The sequence below is a fragment of the Epinephelus fuscoguttatus genome, linkage group LG23, assembly GCF_011397635.1.
Source record: "Epinephelus fuscoguttatus linkage group LG23, E.fuscoguttatus.final_Chr_v1".
NCBI classification, from domain to species: Eukaryota; Metazoa; Chordata; class Actinopteri; order Perciformes; family Serranidae; genus Epinephelus; species Epinephelus fuscoguttatus.
The window spans coordinates 11,741,439-11,756,958 of record NC_064774.1 but is presented as its reverse complement, the minus strand read 5'-3'; positions in this window follow the sequence as shown (position 1 = coordinate 11,756,958).

Below are 15,520 nucleotides of genomic sequence, written 5' to 3'. Positions count from 1 at the left end.
TGACACTTCACAGGTGTGAACAAAGTGGCTTTGTTTTAGCAATGTATATAACTTGGAAGAAATCTGTCTCTAGTTTTTTTGTTTTTTGTTTTTTTTTTAACACTTATTATACCCAAGATGAAACAAATCAGAAAAACACCCTATTAAGTGATTTGCGAGAAAGCTTTCACTGATAATCATTCATCCCCCGTCATCAACAAAAACACAAACTGAGAATATTTTCTGCATTTATTCAGTATTATTTGGCTCAGATCTCATCTTCCACCCTTTGTTTCGGATGCTGTGCGCACTGTATCATCCGCCTGGTTCTGGTTGACGCCCACCGCCTCAGCAGCACCTCGATCTCAATCACTAACGAGAGGCCTTTCACCCGCGGTGCAACTGCGCATTGCTCATTCATCCTAATGAACCAGGATACCAACACACTCTCGCTTAAAATGAGGCAAAAGCCTACTCAGTGGTCCATTTCTGAATCATCTCTCCCCCCTACTGCATTAGATTCCATAAACACTGAAGCACCGCACACCATTCTCATTTTAGATTTTTGGTTTGTGTGTGTGTGTGTGTGTGTGTGTGTGTGTGTGCGCAGGCCAGAAGACTAGACTTCAAAAAAATCTATTTTTACTTATGGACGTAATCAAACACACTTTTTATTTATTTATTTATTTTTTTTCAAAAAACCTTACATGCTGGCATCAAATGTTGTGCGTTTTATCACTGATATTGAATAATTGATTTTCGGGGTGTCTGCTCTCCCAGACAGTACAGTGGAGGCAGAAAACAGGAAGGATAGTAACAAAGGAGAATTTAAAAAGTAAATCTATGATACTATGAGCACAAGGCACATGCAGACTTTAAGGCATTTCAAAATACTGAACCGTGTACAGGTGTAAAACCAGCCAGATGTAGGAAATCTGATTTATAGCTACAGTGGCCCTGAAGGTCAAAATACATCACAATACAGTACATAGAACATTTCACAAAACACAATCACATTTTAAAACATATGACATTTCACAAAACTAAATGACTTTCACAAAACACAACATTCATGAAACACAACCACATTTCACAAAACACAGAATTTCAAAAAACAAACACGTTTTACTATACACAACCAAATTTTACAAAAAAAACATTTCACAAAAACAACTTACAAAAAAACAAAACATTTCACAAAACACAATCACATTTTAAAACATGCAATATTTCACATAAAACAAACACATTTTGCTAAACAAAACCACTTCACAAAACATATCAATATTTCACAAAACAAAACATTTCCAAAACACAACCACATTTGACAAAACTAAATGACATTTGACAAAACACATTTCACAAAACAAAATTACATTTGGCAAAACACAACATTTCACAAAACACAACCACATTTCACAAAACGAAATGACATTTGACAAAACACAACATTTGTCAAAACAAAACGACATTTCACAAAATACGTCATTTCACAAAACACAACCACATTTGACAAAACGAAAACGAAATGACATTTGACAAAACAATACAACACTTCACAAAACACAACCACATTTGACGAAACTAAATGACATTTGACGAAACTCAATGACATTTGACAAAACACAACATTTCACAAAATACTACACTTCACAAAACACAACCATATTCACAAAACAAAACAACATTTCACAAAATGATATTTCACAAAACGCAACCGCATTTCACACACCACACTTCAAAAATCCCAACCACATTTCACCAAACTAAACAACACTGGCAAAACACATTTCACGAAACACAACATTTCACAAAACACGACCATATTTCACAAAACGACATTTCACAAAACACAACCGCATTTCACAAAACACAACATTTAACGAAACACGACCATGTTTCACAAAACGACATTTCACAAAACACAACATTTAACGAAACACGACCATGTTTCACAAAACACGATATTTTTCATAAAACAAACACGTTTTACTGCATGCAACCAAACTTCACTAAATAACATTTCACAAAACAAAATGACATACAACAAACACAAAACACATTTCACAAAATACAACCTTTTAGTAGTAGCAACTACTATTAATAAAAAAAAGCCGCTCAGAGGCTGAGTAGGCTCTTAACTGTGACTTGTTCAAAGAAATCCATGCTGAAGTCTAAAGATGCGTCATATGATTCATTAAACTTAGATTACCAAAGCAAAACGAGATGAAACAATATATAAGATTACTTTATGTGATTATGATCAACAGAAAATACTAGAGCCAAAAACTCAGGTATTATATGTGAAACCACACCCACACCTGTGCCAGTTACAACTACTGGAAGTGAAAGTGACCAAAGGAACGTGTGCGGCCAGAACAAATAATAAACAACAGAGGGTAAATACACATTCTGGCTCCCACACAGGACATTTCACAAAACATGTTTCAGAAAACAACATTTCACAAAACACAATGATGTCACAATGTTTTCTGAAACGCTGTTGTGTTTTGTAACGTGTCATTGTGTTTTGACCCTCAGGGCCACCGTACAAATCAGCTCATATTATGGTCCAAAATCGCTGCCTAGCTGCTTGCCTCCGCAGTAATTTCACTCCTTGTGCTATCTTTGACAAAGAGACGACGGTTTTGCATCCCTGCGTCTCCTGAGCCTGACCTGTTTCTCTCTGACAAGCCAGAAGTCACAACGCCAGATCTCATAGCCGGGCTCGTCCTCTGATCACTGACCCGGTGCCGAACATGTCTATTTAAAGTCCCTCAAGACACTGGAGACGCAATCAAATATGATCCTCAGATTAAAAAGTGAGACATTCTGTGTGTCTGCAGCCATCAGATGAGTCATGCCTTCCCCTTTTGTGCATTTCCATTTACTCTGCCTTTGTGATCCTTGCCGACAAGGTCCCCGCATGCATATCTGCATATCTTTACATCCCACCCCCCCCTCTTTTTTATTTTATTCCACGGCTGTAGGCGATGTGTCACAAGCAGTTAGTGTGAGGAATGAGCAGGGTGGCAACAAACAGATTGGCAAAATATGAAAATTGGGTGACAATTAATAGCTATGTGCTTTTAAAGTGCAGGGGATAATGATTGTGTGCGCACCTAGGCCTCACTCTGCGTGCCATTAATATTCAGTGTTTGAATAGACACTTGCCACCATATTCTCACCAGTCTGCCGGCTTTTTTATGTCCTCTGTGCACAAAATTGTTAAATAGAGAAGCTGATGAGGTGGAATGTCGGAGTAGATTGCATACGACAGGCCCCGACTTGAGGAGAGAAGAAATCATCATTTTCATTGCCTTTCTTTCCTCCTTTTTTTCCCCCTTGACCGGCAGAAACTGATGTGACAATCGGATTTGGAATTACTGCACGTTTCCAAGGAACGAGGAGGAGGAGGGGGAGAGGAAAGGAGGAAGAGCTGTGCGGCACAGAAAGAGAATCTATGTTCAAGTCAGTGTGTCTGTCAGTTTTCTGTTTCGGTGTCATTTGAGCGCATGTGGAATGATTGTTGCTGTGATTCATCTCCTGAGTAGCGGATAAAAGGAATGAAGAGATACAGTGCCTTGCAGCCGGGGTGGAGAAACAGCAGTGGAGATTGGAGCGTGACGGATGGCGTGAAGCACATCGGGCACAGCATCTTGAAATCATCTTCAAGGTTGCAGCCGCTGCTGCTGCCGCCGCCTTCCAGATAGAAAGTTGCTCGTGGATTTGTATACAGTTGTGTAAATTCCTCATGACAATGTTGCTATGAGTCGTCAACAGAGTGTCACATTTTAGCCACTTATTTCCATATGTTGAAGAGCCGTGAAGGAGACGGATAAGGGTTTCAATTTAGTGCTGTTTTCTTCACACTGGGCCTCATTCAACAACCGCTCTTAAAGAGAAATGTCTTCTTAAAATCCTCTTAACGCAAGTTTCACGAAGATTCTCACTAATGTTTTATATTAGGGATTTTTTCTTTGGTAAGAACAGAATTGAGACACACTCAAGAGCACTCTTACACACATTTTATGTCAACATGTTTGTGCAAAATCATTGGTAATTAGGTTAAAATAAACACTACATGAACAGACTAAGTCACCTTCATTATGTTGTAGCTGGTTTGTGCATTTAGTCCTTCTCAGGCAAGCTCAGGGGTTTAGTGTCACCGTAGCACACAGGAACAACGCTCTACGACACTTTTGTTTTTCTCCTCTGAGGTTAGGATATGTCGTTCCGGTCAATATTAATATATATCAACGCTGAAGATCCACTCATTACTAAAAGTGTATGTCATATTAAAACTAAAGTGATGGTCAAAAATTGTCACAGTGAAATTTAAGGTGTCCTGACAGATTAACATCTTCAACTCATGCATTGAGTAACATTACAAGTTCACATTCCACCTTAAAAGTCACCGGCAGTCAGCCCAGTGAATTAAGTTATTTTTCTCCGACTCCAGCTGCTGGAAGAGGCAGCAAAACATCCTTTCAATTTATAGTTACAGTCTGCTAATGAAACTCTCCACGGTATGATCAGTGGTAACATAAAAACAGCCACAACTCAGCCCTGAGCAGAAAAAAGTGACAAAGCAGCATTCCCAAAAAGTTAATAACCTACAGAGACATTGCGTGCAATAGTCCACCTTCCACCATCTCTCCGCTGCTATTCCGAAGTCGTCAAATACCACCGCTTTGTCAGTAATTTCGGCATCAGACACAGACGCCATAGCCCCCTTTTGCAGTGGTATGACACACCAGCAGGTGGCTCCAGTTCGTAACGTGGCCAGACAGAACCATTCGCAGTGTTATGATATGCTGCCAGTCAGTCGAATGGTGGCTGTCGCAGCAGTATGATACATTACAGGATTGCGTCAGTTTGAAATGCTGCTGGTGATGACTTTATATAAGGAGCTGGACAGTCTCTTTAGAGCAGGCTGGAGAGGTGGTGGATGGGTCCAACAAACCCTGGACTTTCACCCAGGACCCTGGTGTTTGCTTCCAGTATGAATGTAGACGCAAACCAGTTGGTTCTTAAATGGTGTGCCTGCCGTGATGCCAGTCCAGGTGTGCCGTGGGATTTTGTGACAACCAGAAATAATTACTGCCATGTTCAACTAGGCTAATACACAAAGTTAGGAGTGAATTTTTAATTGACTGTGTCAGAATGTTGTGGGCACGTATTTCCTAATGAAGAGGCAAACTCTAGCTAAAAAATGTACAGGCGTGCCTTGAGATTTTGGCTTGCCCCTTGGCGTGCTTTGGGCACGAAAACTTAAAGACAACCGAACCAAACCATTTTTCTAAAGCTAACCACATGCTTTTGCTGACATCGCGTGGTGGGAGTGCTGTCCGAGAACGTCAACAGCAGACGCAGGAGGATACCTAGCGCATAATATGTACACGTGAAAGTCCACAACGAAGCAGCGATATGTGACGACTTGGGATGAGAACGCGTTGAGAGCGCCATGTGCTCATCTCTGTCCACAGTCCTGACAATTGCGCTACTGTAGCGGTTGATTATGGCGTATTTTTTGGCACCCTATGCATCTCCTTGTGTTATGTTATGTCCACTTCTAATGCTACTACGTATGATCGCTCTTTTGGCGTTGACTTTCTGCAGATGTACCTCTGTTTAAGAGCTACTGAAGTTTATTTTTTATGTCAGGAGTCCGGTGCTCCCCCTTCTTTAGACTTTCAACTGGACATTTTGAATTACCTGATTTACGAGGCGTTTATCTATGCTAAGTCAGATCAACCGGCATGTGCTTTCAACAAGGGGATTCATCACTTAAAGACTACAGGTGTGAAACAATGAATCTGATGCAGACTTTTTTTAAGAACAAATACAATAAAAACCTTAGAATGATATTGGTTAATGAGGCCCAATATTATCCCCGTCTCTCCCTCCTCCATCGTCTACTTTAACTTCTTGAACATACGCCATCATCCTCTCCTCAACCCCTCCTCTCCCTGCATGGCCTTTAATATATCCTTGGAGAACTGAAACATATCTTTTCCCCCCTCTGATGACAGCGGCTCTGTGATGTGAGACTGTGTCCATATAGCTGAGCTAAGCCCCGTTCCCATTTGCTCCGCTTCCCTTTTCACCTTTCCCTTCTTAAATAATAGGTCTCTGGCCTTTATTGCCGGTCACGGACATTGTGAGGCCCATAAGACAAGACGGTAACCAAAATTAATGGGGCCCCCGGCCTGGACTTTCTCCTCGCTGACCGCTTAACGGTCCAGAGAGCATGGACACAGAGTAAAAGACTGCTAATGGGAATTGGATGAAGTAAAGCACACACCTAACCATTTAATTATAGACAGTAGGACGGTATTGGCAGATCATTACGGATAGATAACAGGAAGATGTTTCCTTATAAAGCGTGTGAAATGCTTTAAATTATAAACCTGGATTCCTTTATTAAAACACATTTGCCTGATTGTTATAAACACTCCTTGTGTTTGGTGGCTTTTCTACTTTCTCAACCTCAGGGTGAAGAGTGGCAAACTACTTTTTTTTTTCCTTTCTCCGTCTTATCAGCAGCTAGCAATAAAGCTTTCTAGGGGGCACCTATATCAGATCCTTCACGCTTGTCATCATCAAGCCTCTCATCAAGCTTTGCACTCTGGCTTTTTCCCTTCCCTCCCGACAGCATTTTGTTTTCCTGACGAGAAACACAAAGAGGAACATATTGAGTAGAGGAAGGGGGGGCGGCGAGGGGAAACAGAGGCGTCTGAGACGTCGGTGTACACACATCTCCTGGCTAATAATCCGGCAGAGGAGACAACAGTCATTCATCTGCGTGCCGGTACTGGCAGGTTGACTTTTCTGACTGAAGAGGGGGGAATAATTGCGAGGCTCTCGTAACTGATGAATGCAGACTGTAGTGCGGGAGAGCATCCCGACTCCCCCCCTCTTCTTCTTTTTTTTTTTTTAAGAGCAGAAGGAGATGAAAAGAGGAAATACACACAAAGCAGCATTTATGTAACAACACAAGGAGTATGTATCAAATAAGCTGTGTTCCACTTAGCATAGCTCCAAAGCCAGACAAGAGGAATCAATAGGCACCGGCAATTTTGCCCTCTTGAGGAGAGGAAGCTACGAGCAAACAAATGCGCCAGGTTTTCACTCGCTACGAATTCTTTTTTTTTCCCCCGACAATATTTGCCATTCGTTGCCGGATTATTTATTTAGTTTCTCCTTCGGCACATACAGCTGAAGCTTTAGGATTAGTGGAACTAATCAAAAACTTGTACAGTACAAAGAGTCAAACTCCGGCATCAATATTCACAGTCTGCATGATTCCCCGGTTTGATCACGCAGCTCCAACAGAAGTTCTCTTCCCCCTCTCTCCTGTCCCTAACGCCTCCTCTTCCTCTCTCCTCTCTCCTCTCGCAACCTTCACTCTCTTCCTCTCCTCTCATCATTCTCATTCACTCCCCCCCCCCCCCACCCTCTCTCAAACTTGCGCCGGCGCTTCATTTGCAACACTATCCCCAGGTCAGCGGGGTGGGTGTGGTACAGAATGTGAAGTAATCTCACTTGCTTGATTCTATCAATCCTCTTTTTCACCCGGGTTTTGAACACCTCAATCAAACCTCCCCTCAAGGTCGCCTTTGTAGCATGCTCGGCAGATTAAGTCCCCGTCCGTGTGCAGTGTGTGCTTTGAACTGGAGACATCACCCAGAGAAAGATAAAGAAGAGAGGGAGAGGAGAGAAAGGCGGGCAGCTGCTGAGATGGGAGAGTTTTCTTTTTTTTTCTTTTTTGCTTTATCCTTTGTGGGGATATTCGGCTTTTAGTTCGGCGCAAGAAAAGCAGCCACGATAAACACTCGAGCCATCAAGGTCACAACACATATAGACTTAATTTATGTTAGTTTCTAAACCTGCACAGGCGACGTCTCCACGCCGGCATCTACTGTACATGTTCAGCAGCCTGTTCAGACTCGTGCAACATGCTTGTGCTCCAGCAGTGGCTTAACCCCTGCACTATTGTCAACACTTGAGCATCTCAAACTATTCCATTAAAGCCCAGGCTGTCAGCGGCGGGCTGCGCGGTGTGATGTTGATGATAGCAGCGGGGAAGGGACGGCGTTATGAATGGTCTGCTGGACGCAATGTTCAATTTACAGCAATCTGAGATTTCCATCTATCATCTGGCACAATGACGGAGAGCCAGGGAGAGACGGGGAGGAAAAAGGGGAGCAGGAAGAGAGAGGCGTCTTCCCTCCTGTTCTTCCTCATGAACTGAATACCAACTGGAAAGCCATGCGCGTGGAGAGCCTGTACGAGGCTGTGTGTGCATTGCTCACTCTGTTATCGGAGCCGTGAACGTTTCCACGTCTTCCTTTCATCGCGGCGGTGTTAGAATCCGATATTTCTCTGTGCTTCCCATCAGTCGGGAGGCACAGTGTCTCCCGCTTTCAACCGCACACTCGCTTCCTTCCTCCTTCCGCTTCTCCTTCTTCTCCTGCTCTGTTCAACTTGCAAACATACATCATTGGGCATCATGCTGGAGGCCCGGCCGCATTCATCCTAATATCTGCATGCTATCCAATTTGCAGTGAAGAATGAAATAATCTCACCAAGACAAACCGATCATTTATCAAAACTGCTCGGGCACACCAGAGTCATTCCAACCCCCCTCTACCTCCACCTCCATCTCCATCTCCATCTCCATCCTCTCTGTTGTCACGTCGAGGCATGACACTTCCTGTTTGTCTATCCTCATAAAAGATGACGTTATACCCACATACCGATACATTAATACAATCCACGTCTTTCAACTCCCGTGGTGCCAGCTTAGTCCGTCCTTTAAATTTTATTCCATCTGCACGCTTAAATAAATCTTAATTTAGTGGTGCTAGCTTCTATTTGAACACACACACACACACACACACACACACACACACACACACACACACACTTCTCTTACATACATCAGCGAGACACATCAGCAATGTATTAAATGAAAAATGCTGCCAAGACCCCCACCCCGCCCTGTCTAATTACATGCACTGAAGATCTGTTGCCTAGAAAAGAGGTTGCCTTAAGCCACAATCCCCATGAGGTTGCCCCCCCACCTCCCATCTCCTCCTCCATCCATGTTCCTGCGACTGCTCCATTCTTCTCCACGAGGCCTAATTCGCTCCATCTGTAGCCCCTGGCTCTACCCGTGTATCGCTATGATTCAATTAATTAGTATGAGGCTCGTCCGGAGATTTAACGCAAATGATACGTTAGCCCCCCGCCACTGTGAATATCTTAAATTGGTCAAATCCCAACGGGCCGCCCGGGTACCCTCTTCGTTCTCGCAGAAAAGGGTCACGTTATTAGAGAGCGGCAAGGTGTGTGAAGGGGAAGGAGGTGACGTGGAATACATGTTGGACTTGTGGGACGGGGGGAATGTAAGAATCAATGAAAGCAATCACCATGTACAATTGAATTTGTTGTGAACTGCACAAAGGACGAAAAACAGATCTATGGATTGTGCAGAGGTCAGGTAATCATATACTCATTGTGAGTAATGAAAGGAAAAATCATACCTTGAGCAGAGTGGGACAATAAACCCAAGACATGGAGCCAAACAGTATAGATTTAAGGCTAAGTACAACATGAAAACCTGCTCTCTCTGGACAGAGACATCAATGTCCAGTCTGGTTGTTTAAGAGTATATGCTTGCTTTTGATCCCTGCAAAGACCCTTGCTTTCTTGAGGAAAAAGACAACAGCATATGACTACCCACAGATACCCAGCTCACCACCAGCATCATTAGATGCTGATATGTCATCCAATTTAGGTTCTATCCATCCATTTTTATCCACTTATCCAAGGCCGGGTCGCAGGGGCAACAGGCCAAGCAAAGCACCCCAGACGTCCCTCTTCCAGCGCCTCCTGGGGGACCTCCAAGGTGTTCCCAGGCCAGATGAGATATATAATCCCTCCAGTGTGTTCTGGGTCTGCCCTGGGGCCTCCTACAAGTTGGACGTGCCCGGAACACCTCTATCAGGAGGCACCCAGGAGGATCCTGATCAGATGCCTTTACCACGTCAATTGACCCCTTTCTACATGAAGGAGCAGCGGATCTACTCCAAGCTCCGAGAGTCGCCACCTTAATGTGGTGGAGAGGTTTATGTGAACCTGGGAGCTGTGTCGTCCGGGGGCCAATAGCTCCTGGTAGGGTCTCCCAATGTAAAGTGGTCACAGCGGAGGGGCCAGACTACACATGGCAGGAGTGATCTGCAGTTGGTTCGGATCGAGGTCAGAACACGTTTTCACCACCTCTTCAAGAAGGTCTCGGTCTGGTTGTTTTGGTGCGCACTTGAGTGCAATTGCTGTGTTCACACCTGCCCAAACGAACTGCACTCAGGGGGCAAACGAACTTGAGTTCAACTGAACCGAACCCAACAGGGTAGGTGTGAAAGAACTCTTAAAACTTCTACAGCGTTCACTTTGTTTTGCTGTTACAAGAGAAAGAAGAACTTGCTGCTCGTTGTGCCCTTAAAATATGATCTCCTCTGTGTGAAATCTAAAAATGAGAGCCAAAGGCCACACCCTCAACAACACACTGTTACACTGACCTTACCTGAGTTTACTCCCTGAACAGTTCTCACTGATCAGATCGTCCAGTTTCGAGTTGTTTGCCTTTGACGATACCACAAGCCTTCGTCTCTTGACATTCAAGTATCAGCTAACTGCCTGATCTGTCATGTTTTGTTCCTGCGTCCCACACACCTCTGACACATCCGTCACACCATCCATCATTTAGTCAAAAGAAATGATTTGTCTAATGAATGACCGAGGCTAATCAATCGATCACTCGTCGTCATCTCAGTGGGAGCTCAAGGTTAATTCTGCACGTCTTATGAACACTTTGAGGAAATGATTGAGCACTTTGACACTCACATCACCTCAGGAGGATACTTTCTGCGTGTTGCCAGTGATGTGAGTTTGTATATTGGTGTTGGATTTGGTGAACAGAGAATTTGCAAATAATTATATGCAACAGCAGCTGCTAAATCCGAGCATAACAAAAGACATTGCTGTAATGAATGCCATCATGAAAAACGGGTAAATTGTACCTTAAACAGCAATTTGCAGCCCCTGTTTGCAGGCTCCCCCTCCTCTGAGAGGCACAGCTATAAGCAGCCCATCTCAGGGCTGCTTGATGGCTTCTGCCAACAGAAGGTGGGGATCCCTTTTCCTGCGATTAGTTTCATTTACGCCGTTTTTCTTTGCGTGGTAAATTGTTGCCGGTGAATGTGGGCGGAAAGACGCACGGTTGGCGGAAGCTAATTTTCCACTTGAGGAAACTGTCTGCAAAATAATAATCTACGGTTTGTTATGTGAAAATGATGATCTCCCTCAACCCTGCCAGGAGCTGGGTAATGGCACAGCACCGGGGAGGCCTTCACGCCATAACTGCACTTTTCCACAACTGGCTTGTTAGCTGGAGAGCCAGAGTCTGTCAACACGCAGGCAGGCAGGCTGAGACTGCAGCATCTGCCACGGGCTGGCAGGGGGATGCTTTTGAGGGTGGCACTGCATGCTGAGCAACATTTTTTATCAGGGGAGAAATGATGTCCTTTTGTGGACAATGCCTTGGACATGTTATATCTGAACATTCACTGTAAAGTACTCTTCCTCTGTGTCTGATAGTGGAATGTAAATAAGTACATTTACTGCAGATCTGGAGAACGCCATTTGAGTATTTAATTTCATGCTGTGTTATACCTCTACTCTGGTGCACGGAGAGGGAAATATTTTCACTCCACTACATTCTTGACAGCTTTAGTTTCCAGCTACTTTACATCCTGAGATTTTACATACAAAATATATTAATGTTCAGTTCAACCGTTTGGTATGGCACATTTTGAGTCCTTATATCTTCATGAAAAATGTGTTGAACTCAACGTGACTGAGCTATCTCTGCCATTCGGTTCAAATATGTTATGCAAAAACATTCCACTAGATGTCACTGGATCTTTTCAGTTGGCCTCCTACAGGAAGTTGGTAAAAAAAAAAGAAGTCATTCCAGATATTACAGCTCTGTGTGGTGGGATCTTCAAAGGTAGGCATGTATTTTTGACAGGTTATAGTTTCAGAGGTGTTACTGAACAGATTTAGGGTAACGTCACACAAAAATAAAAGACTAATAAAGTTCAGACAAATGGTTCATTTGGCCTTCTATAGTAAAGGTAGTGAAGCTAAGGTATGTCACATCCTACCCTCTGAAAACAACTCACAGGAGTGTTTCCCAAGTAGAACACCTATCCATGGACAACAAAATAGCTTATATATGACTGTTAACACAGTTTTGAACACATGGGTAACATGAAACGGTCGCAGTTGCCCTTAAACTACATGGTTGGATTAAGACAACAAAACTCCCTGGTAACGTTTACGGGAAAAAATGGTTTTGCTTTGTTGCCAAGGTACGTCAACATACTACATAACTTGCTTGAAATAACTCTACGTTGACTTTCTCTACATTTCACACAGGACACAAACACCCTTCTCCTGGGTGAAAGTCTGGTGCTTGTTTGAGTGCTTTGCGGACTTTCTCGCTAATACCACATTGCTTGACTTCCTCCTCTGCTCTTGTAACCAAAGAATGTAAATACAGGTTGTAATTTCTTCTCGTATAAATGACCTATGTGGTCGTATTTTTGAGGACCATCTCATATATCTGTTTCTTATTTCTTCCTGCTTTGCTTCATTCAGGACATTTCTAAGCGAATTGCACAGGTGAGGTCAGGACTTAAAAAGCAGCTACTAGGTACAAGACCATAAGCAGCAGTCATCCAATAGGAAGCTATGAAAATGGTTGAAAAATGCAACCATAGCGAGCCAAAACGCCAAGTGAATGAGAGTGAATGTAGGGATAGCTTTCATTTCAATCTGGAAATCTATCGGTGAAAAAAACAAAACAAAAAAAAAACAAACACTTTTTTTTTCGTACTTTACCTCTGGAAGCACAGCCTGGAGTTTTTCGACTAACGGAAGTGCAGGGGCCTCTGGGATCGCTCACCCCCTTCACTTCCAGCGGTGCCCCCAGGGAATTGCCGTGTTGTTTACAAATACTTCGGGTAGAAAACCAGCAGAGTTTAGCGATATATCACATTTTTCACAACACTATATCACCATGTAGACTAATCTGATGTTTGTTAAGTCTATAAACACAATGATTGGACAAACGTTACTATTTCTGTGTGCACGTTTTGTAAATAACATAGTTATCGTAGATTAGCTGGGCTAACCGTTAGCTGTTAACATTAGCCGTTAGCGGTGTCTGTAATAACCATAGACTGTATAAAAATAAGGTATTAACTCAATAAACGGTCTGTGAATAAAATATTTTTTCCAGCGGATATCTTAGTTACAACATGATTGAGCTAGCAAAGCAGTTTTGTGTTGCTATGTCTGGTATTTATTCAGTTTTGGGAAATCACGATGTCTAGAAAGCATCAGTGGCTGCAGCTGACGGGGACAGTTAGCAAAGCTAACATCAGGACGTCATCTGTTAAAAGCCTCCCGTTGTCGGATACGACATGAAACTACTCCAGTTAGCTCAATCACTGTCACTATCAATCACTAAGACATCCGCTGGAAAAAATATTTTTTTTCACACTGACAAGACGGTGTTTTGGGTGGAGCGGCTATGGACGCGGAGCTTGCTGTTTCTGTAGGTACACAGAACACGCCCCCTCCATTGTGACTGGCTAAAGCGCAGCATAGTTCAAACTCAACCCCCCCCCCACACATCTCTAGTCGTCTTTCACACAGGGCTGCCGACAGATTCTACAATGTAAATTGCAGAATCTGTCTTGAGAGATTACTTTCATTTTAACTTTCACTGGCAATACTGTTGATGAACAGAAGCCAATAATTCCTAAGTAGTATACCTTTAATGCATCGGTATTAACTATCACTTAATTTTATGTTATGTCTGTATATATTTGTACGACACTCGCAGGGGCCGTTTCTCTGAGATTTATACTTTTAATGTTGTCATAAAATTTCCCTAATAGTTGTTAGCGTTTGTACCTTTATGGAGGTAGCAAGTTCTATTTAAGTACATCATCTGAATACCACTGTCTGTCCAAACATGGGGGATGGGGTATTTTAAGGTGTCAAGACTGTAATATATTTCCAAAACCAGACAGACTCATGGTTTACTATAAATATCTGTGAGCCATGAAACTTATTACAGTATTCAGTCTCTGGCTGTGACTCTGTGTGGTATCAGTAAAAAAAATAAAAGGTCACTCTTCACTGAGGAGTTATGCAAGTGGCCTTTAGAGGAGCTTCATTTGGTATGAGCTGTGTGTTCCTATAGGGGAGGTCTAGTAAAAACAGTACACGGGTTGCCCGGCGTAGCCACAGCTTCTTGTATTCAGCTCGAGTGTGGTGAGGGCAACAATCGACTAATCCTCTTTCTTCCCCCTGAAGTTTGTCTGTTGATTCAAATCCGCCAAGCTGAACTTGAAGCATCCAAGAGGAGATAAGATGTGGAGATACCGCGGTGTAAGAATCAAAGTTGAGCAAGTTAGAAGATCTTGCTCTGTTGAGTTCTTTATATTGTGCTATATTTCAACTTTTCTGTTCTTTGGGGTAAAAGACACTTAATATAGTTTTGAATCTTGATATTGTGATCTATGTATGACATAAATATGACTCAAATATCTACATATGTCATGAAAGACTATATAAAGCTTGATGTTGCTGTGTATATAACCTATAAGGTGATATATTATGATTACACTGCAAATTATTTCCAGAAAGTTACAATATGTAACGAAAATTTCACAATAAATTGCATTATTATCACCTCAAAGGCTGCAACTTAAACTTAACTTTGAGATTACAGTGCAATACAGTAAATCTGTGGGAGCATACTGCTAAATCACAGTAAACCCAATGTACACTACATACAGTAACTTTACAGGGACTTACTGTTATATCACAGTAATGTACTGGACTCTAACTGTGAGGTTACAGTTAAATACAGTAATTTTACAGGAGCATACTGCTAAGTCATGGTAATATGCAGGCGTAGCTTCTGTGAGATCACAGTATCCAGCTGTCAATTCACTCGAATTAACTGTAAAGATTATACGGTAACTTACTGTGAAACTGATGCAACTAGTAGCCAGTATTTAACTGTAAATGAACAGCACAATATTTTATAGTACATATATGTTTGTCAATGTATATATCATTTGTATAGATCAGGATATGTTAATAACATATTTGACATATGTTAAAAACATATTTGACATACCCATAGTAAAATTTCATTCTAACCGCTTCATCCTCTTGAGGGTCGCGGGGGGGGCTGGAGCCTATCCCAGCTGACATCGGGCGAGAGGCGGGGTACACCCTGGACAGGTCGCCAGACTATCACAGGGCTGACACATAGAGACAAACAACCATTCACGCTCACATTCACACCTACGGACAATTTAGAGTTATCAATTAACCTAGTCCCCAGCCTGCATGTCTTTGGACTGTGGGAGGAAGCCGGAGTGCCCGG